The following is a 12,635-nucleotide window of genomic DNA, read 5'->3' on the forward strand; positions in this document are numbered from 1 at the left end:
TTTAGGGTGAAAAGAGATTGGCATCAAATCTGGGAAACCTCTTTTAAGGTGAAAAGAGATTTGATCCCTCAAATGGAAAAGTAAAATAGATCTAGGGAGGTGAAAATGGTGAGAATATTGAAAATATAAGTTTGATATTAAAGAGCATGTCTATTTAAATGGTGAGGGGTATCAGAAGAAATAAAAATGAATTATCCCACATGCATGGTTGAATGGGATAGAGGAGAAAGGGAGCAATAGAAAAAGAAGCGAAAGAGAAGAGGAAAAGCATACCTTTCTCGGCCTTTTGGCTAAGATCAAGTGTAGTATCTGTTCTTATCAGTTTAATATCTGATACGTGGTTCATAGAACCACATGATATTAAATGTATTTTTCTAGGGGGAGGGCCCACTTACAATAGCTTGCTATTGGGGCTCTCGGGCGTCGCTTGTGCGTTGCACTACAGCACCAGCCTGGCGCACCCCACCAAGACAAGACCAAATTTATTTAAATAAATAAATTGTTGAATGTTAATGTAATGGTTTGTTAGGATTGAACAAGTTGTATTTACCGTGAATGAAATGAAATTTTGTGTTCTATATTCTATTCTATTCTATTCTGTTGATTAGCCGCGCATTGACTTGATCAGATATCGTGTTGTTTACCGCGCCCAAGTCCAGCAGGCCAGCAGGTATTATTTTTTTTTTTTTATCGGCAATACTAACTATTGATATATTAATATGTACAACAAATACTTTACATCCAAGGAAGCTGGCTGCCCATGGCCAAAGGAGTCTCCATGGGTGACATTGACCGTTTCATGAAATTGCCACGCAGGGCAATGTTAGCAAAAGGAACAAAATGCTTGACACTGAGAACTATGCTAGTCACACTATGATAACCCGCGCAGGGGCATCTTGAAACATATTTATAACACGAGACAAACTGTGACAAGAGCCAGATCTGCATGGCCTGAAGGCCTAGCTAGGCAATTACAAAAGACAAAAATTGACATATACCAGACACACTACTTCGCGCCTGCTGCGTCCGTGAAGACCGCACGCAGGACTTAGTTCCGAGACACTTAACCATCATAACAAAAACATGGAATTGACAATTAACCAGACCCCTGAACCCAACATGAAAGGACCCGACCTGAGAAAAGAAGACTAAAGCATGAGAGCGTTGGTGAGAGCTAGTCCTCGGACTCTTCCTCCATGCTTCTGCTTCCGCCTTCACCTTCAGACGCGCTTTCTCCCGTAGCCAATGGACTTTGCGAAGGGGATGACTATGCATGGCCTCGACATTGGGGGTGAGGCTGAAGACTTGCCCCTCCAGAAGTGCCCGCAACAGTGGACGACTCCCCCAACAGAACCTTACCTTTGCCTCTCTCGGAGCAGGCCACCAAATTTGACTGCTCCCCCAGTGGGAGTTTCCCCTTCCCCTGCTCTGTGCCGTCCTTCGCCAGAACCAGCGATGACCCATCATCATCCACCGCAGGAGTTTTGGTGAAGAGCACAAAGATATGTGCGTTAATCCCTTCATTGCCCTCAGAGCTGCCCAGTGAGAAAATAACCGAACCAAAAGCTGGAAGCCTGGGCGCCCCTTAACGGAACTGCCAACTTCCATGACTTGACTTGCAGGAATTGGGTTAGCTCCCACTCTGCGATAGCAATAAACACAACAACAATGATGATGTATGTCTGCTGCAGGTGGCAATTGTCCACTCCCAGAACCCCTCCTGCAAGGCATTCTCTCACGCACCATCGTAACCTCCCGTCCTTTGAGCTGAACACCGGCTCCCCGAAACGGTATGCAAGCCCCTTCCGCCTCTTGCCGCCTCCTAGATACAGCCAGACGGAGCTCCAAAGAGCGTAAACACAGGCCGAGATGCTCAGGGGGGAAACTGTCCTCACCCCAGCTCTCCACCACCCAAATAAAACATAGACTATGAACATTCCCTGAACCACAGTGCGCTGCCTTCGCCGGCCAACATTTGCCTTTATTCTCATGTCCAATTCTTGAGAAGTGATCCGCATTGAATGCCTTACGCAGGCCTGCCATCATCTTCAGCGGCTCCATTAAGGATGCTCTGAAGCGGCTCCCTTAAACCTGGATTTCGACGGCTTGGGGCATTAATAGCCCAGTCCTCTTCACGTGGCAGCGTGTGCTTGTCATGTGGCACCGCTCCGTTTACCTCTGAGACACCCGCATCTGGGAAGTCCAGCAGGTATTATTACTATCGCTCGTTTTGGGTATTTTCCAGTTCTTCCCCGTTTGCAGCTTTTCGAACTTCACCATCACGTTCTGATGTCAACCCAGAAACAGTCTGTCTGTAGAGCCTTTGATGGTCCACCTATCTATCTCAATTCCATAGTATAGTGCTCAAGCGTATGTTCCAGCTATCTATCTCAATTTCAATTCCATAGTGTGCTCAATCTCATGGTCCAGCTATCTCAATTCCATAGTGCTCACTCGTCCAGCTATCTCAATTCCATAGTGCTCACTCGTCCAACTATCTCAATTCCATAGTGCTCACTCGTCCTAAATCCAATATGATCGATCAATTCCATAGTGCTCAGTCGTCCTAAATCCAATATGATCGATCTACAGACTCAATTCTTCAACTGTTGTACTTTGAAGAACGCAGTAAAAAGCTTTGAAGGTGGATATATACCACTGATAAGTTTTATCGACTTCCTCAGCTTTTAACGCACTTTCTCAATGTGGTGCCCTGCATGGAAGCGTTTTCCGATCTGAATTTGGTTTATATATGTATGTATATCAGCAGCGATTTCAACTATGGCTTGCCTACTGTGCAAAAGGGATGTCGTGCATATTCCAATGTCACTAACAACATGAGCAGCAGTCTGGGAAACGTTGAAAATTTAATTTTGAAATGTGACAATGTGGGTGAGTACGTTTCTAGAGAGTTCAGGGATTTTTTTTCATTGTCAATGAGATGATGTTGCGAAGAGGGCAGAACAGTCAATGAGATGATGTTGCGACGAGGGCAGAATAGGGATTGATTTCTTAGGGAGAGTGCAGGGTGCGTGCTCAAAAATATATATACAGGATTGCTCAACTCATTTTGGGCAAAAGAATGTGAAGTTCACTTTGATTGGTAAAGACTTAGATGCTCTGTGCTCTGACTCTATTTGGTGCAGCAAGGGTGATTGGACAAAGACCGCCCCTGCCTACAGAGCATCACGCACAGTTTAGTTCAGTTCAGTTCACTGGGAAGTTGGGTGGGACACAAACTCAGGCATGTGCATGTGCTCAAGGAATAATAATAGAAAGAAATAAACACAACGGGTTTTCCTTTTTATTTTATTAGTTATCCTGGTAATGGAATTTACAATGCTTGCACTTGCAACCTCCAATGGCTGTCGTTGTTACAACAATAACAATTAAAACCACAGCACGGCCAAGTCCTTTTTTTCTCCCAACTTACCCATAGGTCTGAGTCTCGGTCGCACTCACATTCACTGTTCAAAATAGCTGTCGATGGCTCCTTTTAAAACTAGGAAAATCTATGGTTACCCTGTTTCTGCATTTTCTCCTCTCCACAGATATAGGATTGCTGGACTCGTTTTGGGCAAAGGCAGATGACACTTTGAACAACATCATCCAAACCCGATGGGCAAATAGGAATGAGAATTTGCGACTTTGGTCTTGGGCCCCTTCTTTCAAGGTAACAAAAATCAATTGTGACATTGGAATGCATGAAATATTGCTGAGCCAAACGTTTGCAAAACTGTTCTCTGCTCTTCCACTGTTCTGTTAGCTAGCCCGTGTTTCACTTGAACCACGTTGGCTCAAAAAATAGATATAACATATATTTCACGCTGTAAAAACCAGAAATCCAATTACTATATGTCCAGTTGTGGAAGTCTCCATTCTAAATTCGATTTCGATCTTGATGGTTCTTCAAGAGGTTGCCCTAGCAATGCAGCTTTTGAGTTTGTAATGAGGAATCGCATGGAAGAACCAGCCTATGTTGCTGTAGGGAATATAGTCTAACCTGCCAAGGATTATGTTGACGTTGTGGCATCCAAGAAGGAACGGAAGCGTCCATAAATTTATTTGAATGTGGAAGCATAAACCTGAAAGGGGACTCAAAACTCAACCGTCAACAATTAAGGAATCGAAAATCTTCCATGGACCATTGGAGGTTGGAATCCATTGTCACCTTCCCTCATAGCCAGTTTGAAACTCAAACAGGTAAGGAGCAGGAAGGACTGGTGCAAGAAGATATCCAGATTTGGAGCATCCTCCAGGGGGATGCGAAAACACAAAAATCAACAACTCCACATCGAGAATCATGCATAGAGAGCATCATATAGGAATAATGTGGGAGGATCAAGGAACTTTAATGATGGCAATTCAAGCCGTCAATCCACCTTGTCGCAAAATGAATCCATCCATCATGGCACTTGAAGAGCATCTGCATGTGAGAGGTGTGGAAACCCCTTGATCAAATTAATCATCATTGGACAACGAAATCTAGAGCGAATCCAAGTACAATGGATGATCCTATCTAGGTTTCTTTAGTGCACTAGTAGGAGATTGCTACCATGGAGGATCCTATCTAGGTTTCTTTAGTGCACTAGTAGAAGATTGAGTCTTCCTCCCTGTTTGACCCAGGTTTTTGTGATTGCTATCATGGAGGGTCCTATCTAGGTTTCTTGTAAATGATCCAGTCTTCCTCTTCCTCCAGGCATCCGCTACACCGGTTTGGCCCTGGGAAGCATCCCTTCCTTATTCCTGCTTGAGATAGAAATTTATTATTTGCTGCCAACAAACACAGCGCTGCTACTTCTAGCCACAGTTGTGGGAGCTACACCTCCTTCTTGGGCTTGTCATTTGACGACACCCAATCTTGATCTTGATCGGTTTGTTAGGTCTCCTTCCTTTGCCTTTGCCAGGGGTATTGTCATTTTTCTTTGGCTTTCCAACCAATTCTGTATTATCTATCCACTTCTAACAAATCATTTTTCTCTTTCCCAGTTCGACACTGATGATTTTGATTTCAAAGATATAGAGCATTGCTCCAACACTTTCCATTTTAGTTTTTTTAACCTGAAATGTTAAGCCCTCCCCTTCCAAAATTGTCAAGTGGTCTTTGACATTCTTCCCATTTTCACCCGGCATCGCGGCTGCCTTGACATGTGTTTGTTGGTGAGCTTGAAACATGCCTTATGTTTGGTGAATTGACTTGACATGCGTTGGTCGGCGAGCCCAAAACATGCCTTCATGTTCGGTGAATTGCCCCGACAAGTGTTGGTCCTCGAGCTCGAAACATGCCTTCTATGTTTGGTGAACCGACTTGACGTTTGTTGGTCGCTGAGCTCGAAACATGCCTTCATGTTCGGTGAATTGACTTGAAATGCGTTGGTTGCTGAGCTCGAAACATGCCTTCTTGTTTGGTGAATTCACTCGACGTGTGTTTGTCGCTGAGCTCATGTGAATTAACTCGACGTGTGTCTGTCGCTGAGCTCATGTGAATTGACTCGACGAGTGTCGATTGTCGAGCTCATGTGAACTGACTCGACATGTGTTCGCTGTTGAGCTCCCGTGAATTGACTCGACGTGCGTCAGTTACTGAGCTCATGTGAACTGACTCGACGTGTGTCGAGCTCGAAAACAAACACCTTCATGTTTGGCAAATTGAAAAGTAATTGGAGAGGATTAAACATCCTCCACACAGTTTCATCCGAAAATTTCTCTCAAAAGTAATTGACTTAACATGCGTTGGTTGCTACCGAGCTCGAAACATGCCATCACGTTTGGTGAATTGAAAATAAATTTAGGGGATGAGATAGGAATATAAAACCCCAAATTCTTGTATTTTGATTTTTCAAGGTTCCCTCATTCAGCGTGCAGCCCCCATTTGCAAGACCGACGGCCTGGCCTATCGGTTGAGAAACCTCTGGGCCTGGAAGAAGGCAAGCCCCTTGGAAACGAAGGGTCTCTTTTCGAATTCTCGCGATGATTGATGCCAACTTGCTATTTGTTATTCTTTTCTAGATCCCCTCATTCGGCGTGGTGCCTCCATTTGCAACACTGTTGGCTTGTCCGTTGAGAGGAGTGATGCCAACTTGTTGTTTAGTACATTTTCCAAGATCCCCTCATTCAGCGTGGTGCCTCCATTTGCAAGACTGCCGGCTTGTCGGTCGAGAGCCCTCGGGGCCCTGGAAGGAGGTTATTGAGAGCCCTCGGGGCACTAGAAGGAGGTTATTGAGAGCCCTCGGGCACTGGAAGGACGTTATTGAGAACCCTCGGGGCCCGGAAGAAGGTAACCTCTTGGAAACGAAGGGTCTCTTTTCGAATTCTAGCGATGAGCGATGCTAACTTGCTTTTAAGAGGGAGCATTTTTAGGGTCCAAAAGGTTGATAATTATGCTTGAATCGCCAATGACGATCAACGTCCTCACTCTATCTGCGTACAACGATGACAATCCATGAAATAGAGCACACGCCTCTGCCAGGTTGTTTTTTGTTGTCCCTGGGCCCCACTCATAAGTCAATTTCCCCCTCCCCGCCGAGAACAAGAACAGAGAAATGTAGGAACTTGAGAATGTAGGGATAGTAGCATGGAGGAACGGCTCCAAGAGGCTATGATCACAAGGAGCCTTCTACGGCGAATGGTAACAACAACGGAAACCCTCTCGAATGCTACAATTAAACTCAAGCTCACTTCTAACATGACAGCGGCAGGGGACATGGCGACCAAGGATTTAACCTCCAATGTCGTTGGGGGAAGAGGTCAAGTGTTTTCAACTCGCAGAGCCTAGACCATAGAGTGCCATATAGCCATAGTGATGGAATTGCCCCCCGCCCCCTAGGTCATGGGTTTAGGGAGTGGTAAATTCAGAACTCCCCCATACAAACTAGTGAAGCTAGGCGGGGTTTTCCCCCATACAAACTAGTGAAGCTAGGCGGGATTGAGAACCTCTGGTGCATGATAAAAAAGGAAAAGACATGTTTACTTGAACAACATATCCAAATAGAGATAGCTGAAACCCCTGATACGATAAAAGGATGGTTTTATTAATGCCCCCACAAATGACCCAAAGCTAGGCCAATGGGGGTGTGGAAACCCGGAAAGGTCCTCTCATTCAAGTCATCCACTAAACTAGAGTTGCTCACCGCGAAAGAAAAAAATCCTGCAAGGATAAATGTATACCCACATATTGACAAAAGTCCTAGACATGGGAATATTTTGATGGACCCTGTCAACGGAGAGCCACCGAAGTTGGGGCAGCAAGGATTTCATATTTGGAGTGAGTTTCAGAGAAGCATTCAGAGAGGCTACAAATAAGTGGGCAACGTTGATCTCCCTTTGATTGCTGATAGGGCTGTTGTGCTTGGAGGATAATCTTCCCAAGGGTCTAGGGTTTGGCATTGATCAATAAGAAGCTTCAATAAGAGAAATTTACCGAAGGGTTTTCCTCTCAAGAGAAGAGAGGTTTTGACCCTGGCAGAGAGCCAACATCTTGTGTTCTTGTTCTTGTGTTTTTGGTAGCAGTTTGATGAAGTACACACACATGCATTAATAAGAAGAACAAGAAGATTAAGCTAACAAGACAAATTGTAAAAAGACTTCACAAATTGTTCTCAAGTCAAGAAGAATCATACTACACCTAATTGCCCTAGATCCTTCAATAGTGACTCACTCTCGATCACATCATTATTACTTCATGGTTCAGCAGAGCAGAGATGTTGCATGACGACAGGATGGCATGATGATGACAGATGGATTGGCAGGTGGAATTCTCCCTAGTTGAGAGGGAGTGTTAAAATTGGCAACTAGGGCCAAATTCCACCTTGGGACAGCACATATGATGGAGATGATTATTGCATTGGATTCCTCTTTTCGAAAGATCCAAGTTTGATATAAAAATCATCTCATTCGGACAAGCAGAAGTGTGAATTTGAACTTATTCTGTCACATGTACAAATTGTTAAGGTCGGCCTCAGCTTAATGTAGGTTCAAGAAGCCCAATAGATGTGCCTCTTCACCCACATCAAAGTGTATAAATAGATGAGACCTCTCTCCTCATTTAGACACCATTCACTCAACAATTCTTGTCTATCTTCAACAGATTGGTTTGTACAGCTTGGGGGTCATCTCTCTCTCTCTCTCACACATGCAGCTAGGACTGTTTTTCTGGGCTGAAACAGAACCGAGCTTTTCAGATTGTTGACCAGCGTAGACCCTTGATGATTTGACCGAATTTTGACTGCGTTTTGGAAGCAGAATTTCACTCTCTTGAGGCCACACTAATTGGCACAGCAATCGAGGTGTTTGGGCCTGTTTGACTAGCATTGACAACAGGGTTGTTTGACCGCAAGGCTGACTGCTGTTTGACTGAGTTTGAACAGCATTTGTGAGATTGTTTTGGGTTGACTTTGACCCTTGATGGAGGCCAAATTAATTTGCCTTTGACCGAGCTTCAAAAGAGGTGACTCGCTGTTGATTTGACCAGCGTTGACTTTCTGGTTAGGGCCCAGGGCTAAAGTTTGACTGCAGAATTTGACAGGGATGATTTGACTTTGTATTGGGCTAGTCTATTTGATTTTTGTACTCTCTCTCTCTCTGCTGAACTATTGAATAATAATAAGAAAATTTGACTTGCCTTGGCTTGTCTTCTGCGTATGTTTTTATGTTCTATCTGCATTTCCTTAGTCGTGGAAGATTTAAGGTATGTTGTCATTGTTCAAGGCTATCACTTTGTGGGTACAGGTCCAATATCTAAGTTTGGAGGAGTCACTCAACTTGGCATTTCAATCGTTGGAGGATGGCTGCAAGGCCTTGTGGGTTTGTTTGATCCTCTCAACTATCCTTGGTTATCTGTCATAACAAATTCAGATCTGAAGTGAGACATACAGTGACATAATCACTCTAAAATATAATAGTGATAAGCCAAAAAACATATAAAGAACATCACACATTAACTATAAAGGCTCAATCATTGTTCTAGCTTCATTTATGATTGACTTCTTGTTGACAGTGGGCTGATCTAATTGACAGTGATATTTTTCAAGGTCTGGTGCATTTCTCTTATTCCTAAATTAATCATCCTGTGCTAAGAAGTGTATTTGATTGCATCGATTTCTCTCCTACTTTGAGGATAGTCTTGTTGGGGTTAGTAACTCTCTCTCATTCTCTTTGTTAGTTACATCTCATTGTGCATTCCATAATTGCAGTCCTAGTCTTGAGTTGCATTGCATAAGTGTTTTTTGCATTACATATTTGAAATCTTTTGCTGGATTTCATTTGCCAACATCACTGTTAGCAATCTCATCTTGTTGCTTTTAGTTGTTCTCTTGTTATTATGTAATTTTCTACTAATAAGTGAAAGAAAGCTTCTAATAAGCATACATAAGTGATAGGAACATATTGGTATCACTGTCATAATCATCTCATTGTGCTTATAAAATCTTGAAGTTTCTCTTGAAATTGCCACATTACAAGTAAGAAGAATTCTAATAAGCACAATTAAGATGGTCCTAATAGCACTGCTTCATTGAATAATCTTGGGGGTGTTTCACTAATTGCATTTGGCATTTTTGTAATCCTGTGTTGAAGAGTGACATCTAACGATCTTGGTTACAAGTGATTTGAAACATTGAAGTGTAATTGTATGTCATTGAAGCTAAGCGTGTCATCATTTGCATCTTCATTCTAGATTAGAAGTGCATATTTAAAAATTTACCTCCAAGCATAAGCTTGGTTGATAACGCTGATCTCTCTTTGATTGCTGATAGGGCTGGCAACAGGAAAAAGGAGTCTGCAAATTCAAATTCGAAGATAGCCATTGACCAGATTAACAGTAAAGTAAATCTCCAAAATTTGACCCTTTCCCCAATCTTGGAAAGCTCTTAATAGTAAAGTAAATCTCCAAAATTTGACCCTTTCCCCAATCTCGGAAAGCTCTTTCCAGAGAGTTGAGAGAGAATTTCAATAAAGTTTCTTTTCAACACGTTTGTAGAGTCAGGGGGAAGAAGCAGAGTCCCAACTCTCGGCCACTGTCAGATGCTTATATGACTATCGGATGCTTAAATGATTAACACCCAATGAGGAGGCTAGCCCCAGCAACTGCAGGACAGATGCTGATAAATCTGCGCTGTTTCAATCTTTTGGCTTTTCCACAGGGAAGATCTGGATCCAAGCTTTTGTTAGGAGAGCGAGCGTGCATGACAATTCTTTTTTATGTATGCAGTAATTGGGCTTTATAGCCTTCCCCCCTCTTTTCCTGTTGTTGGTCAGGCTTTGATATTGACAAAGATCTTTTCCTCAATGCTCAGGCCCATTGCAGCATTGTACATTCAAATTTCTCTTTTCATATAGTAAATATATACCATTTATATTCAAATTTCTATTTGAAATAGTAAATATACCATTTTTTTCTTTTTGTTTCTTTCCCTTGAAAAAGGAAAAGCAGCACAAACACAGTGTCCCCTTAATACGACACAACAAACACATCATGAATATCCAACTACAAGAAAGAAAGAAACGTTTGCCGTATACAGTGAAAACGTTTGACAAATATAAATTCCACTGCTACTGCTACTGCTGGGACATGAACCAAACCAGGATCTCTCTCTCTCTCTCATGTGAGAGCCGAAAGGGAATGGCATCTACAAACAAACAATAATAAGAAGATTAGCACCAATATCAATCTGTGAAAGGAAATGACATCTGCAAACAAACAGTAATAAGAAGATTAGCACCAATATCAATCTGTGAAAGGGAATGGCAACTGCGAACAAATAGTAACAAGAAGACATCTGAACAGCCAACAATAACAAGAAGATTAGCACGGAATCCTCTCGCCTCGTAACAGCAAAGCACTCCTCTCGTCTCTCAACTATGTAATCATGAAATAAGACCACCACGTACGAGGAGATGTAAAAAATAAATAAAAAATTCTGGTAATTTATTCGACTGGATTTACAAATGTCTTGATTTAAAGCAGCTCCCGTAGTTGCAGATAATTTTGAATTTTGGTTTTGATTTTGGGTTTTGTTTGGAGGTCGCGCGAACACGAGCGTCCGCTGCCATAAATTATGACGTGCACTCCCCTCGATGGGAGATGTTAGGTAGACCAGTGCAATGGAAGTGGCCTCCCTAGGCCATCGACCTTCTTGATCATCGATTGACCCCGCCCAAATAAGTATGTTTTGAACATTCCCATCTTACCCCTCTATACCTCTTCCTTTCCTTCTATGCATCCCCACTTTGAATGTAGGATATAAATATCCACCGTACAATAATGTTTTGTTGATTATATTTTCATCTTTATATTATTTTTCTTGTTGATCATATTTTCATCTTTATATTATTCTTCTTCTCGTTGATCATATTCACGCCCAATTCGCTAATTCCATCTTCATATCATTCTTGTTGTTGTTGATGATATTCACTCACAATCCATTAATTTCATACTTAGATTATTCTTGTTGTTGTTCATCTTTGTTAGTGAAAGTGGGTATGTAAGGTGGTGCACTCTCAATTTGTTAATTTCATCCTTGTTATTATCGTCATTGTTGATATCCATTAGTGAAAGTGGGTAGGTAACATGGCCTTCATTAAGGTTCAAACCTTGCTCGCTGCTTGTTCTTACCATTGCGGATATGTGTCCATCTACGCAATAACTGTTGCGGCCACGTGTAAGATATTATCGGTAACTTTGGAACAATGTTGTCAAGTTGGCCTTTTCAACTTTAAAAACAAGTGCCTTTCGTATGGGACGATGTTGTCGAGTGGGCCTTTTCAGCTTTAAAAACAACTGCCCTTCGTATGAAACGATGTTATCGAGTGGGCCTTTTCAGCTTTAAAGGAAGCCTTGTGCAATGCACCCACTTTAGTATTGCCCAATTGCACTAAGACTTTTGCCTTGGAATGTGATGCATCACGTAGGGGTGTGGGAGCTATGTTGATGCACTTGGCGGAAACTTGGGCAAGTCCACCTATGAGAAAAGAGATGATGGCCATATTTCGCGTAGTCGAGACTTGACACCCATATATTATTTAGAGGTGCTTCCAAATCGAGATCATTGTCATAGTTTGAAATATTTCTGGATGATAGGTTGCCATCCTTGGAGAAACACAAATGGGTCACTAAGATGCATCGACATGATTACGAGACCATATACAACAAAGGCAATGAGGCATCTAATTTATTGCAAAAACATGAGGAGAAAGGATCTTTCTTTTCCTTATCCTTACAATACTTGATTGTCTCATAAACTCTTGTCAAGAATGGTTGGATATTGACATGGAGGTTCAATTCATCCAAGTGGTTTAGGAGAATCCCAATCCCCCTAAGGGCTACACACGACAACAATATACCTTGAACCATAAAGCGTGCATTGTTTTGATTCAAAATTGTGCTTTAAAACAATGCCCGTCTTAGAGGATTTGTGTTCATCTCCTACAACGGGCACTTTGGCTTTCAACGTAGCTATGAAACGACTATGCACTCTTTCTTGCGGGAACACATGAAAACAAACATCTAGGCTTCTATACCTACTTGTGGTGCTTGTTAAAGAAACAAGGGTGAGATGGTGAAGAAGTGCCGCCACCACTAGCAATATCAACCACCATCAGGACCAACATTTACATGGAATTCACAGTGGACCTTCTGA

The 12,635-nt window shown here is 42.4% G+C and overlaps 1 non-coding gene and 1 pseudogene across 1 annotated transcript; one reads left to right on the forward strand and one right to left on the reverse strand.

The window, feature by feature from the left end:
- Positions 1-269: 269 nt before the first annotated feature.
- LOC149222623 (U2 spliceosomal RNA) lies at positions 270-466 on the forward strand. Its single transcript, XR_016249832.1, has one exon. It is a non-coding gene; the product is annotated as a U2 spliceosomal RNA (small nuclear RNA).
- A 10,548-nt stretch (positions 467-11,014) lies between these two features.
- LOC149222624 (U1 spliceosomal RNA) lies at positions 11,015-11,165 on the reverse strand (annotated as a pseudogene).
- Positions 11,166-12,635: the final 1,470 nt, after the last annotated feature.

The sequence above is a fragment of the Pinus tabuliformis genome, chromosome Q, assembly GCF_031772625.1.
Source record: "Pinus tabuliformis cultivar Carrire ecotype Pingquan chromosome Q, CPIR1, whole genome shotgun sequence".
NCBI classification, from domain to species: Eukaryota; Viridiplantae; Streptophyta; class Pinopsida; order Pinales; family Pinaceae; genus Pinus; species Pinus tabuliformis.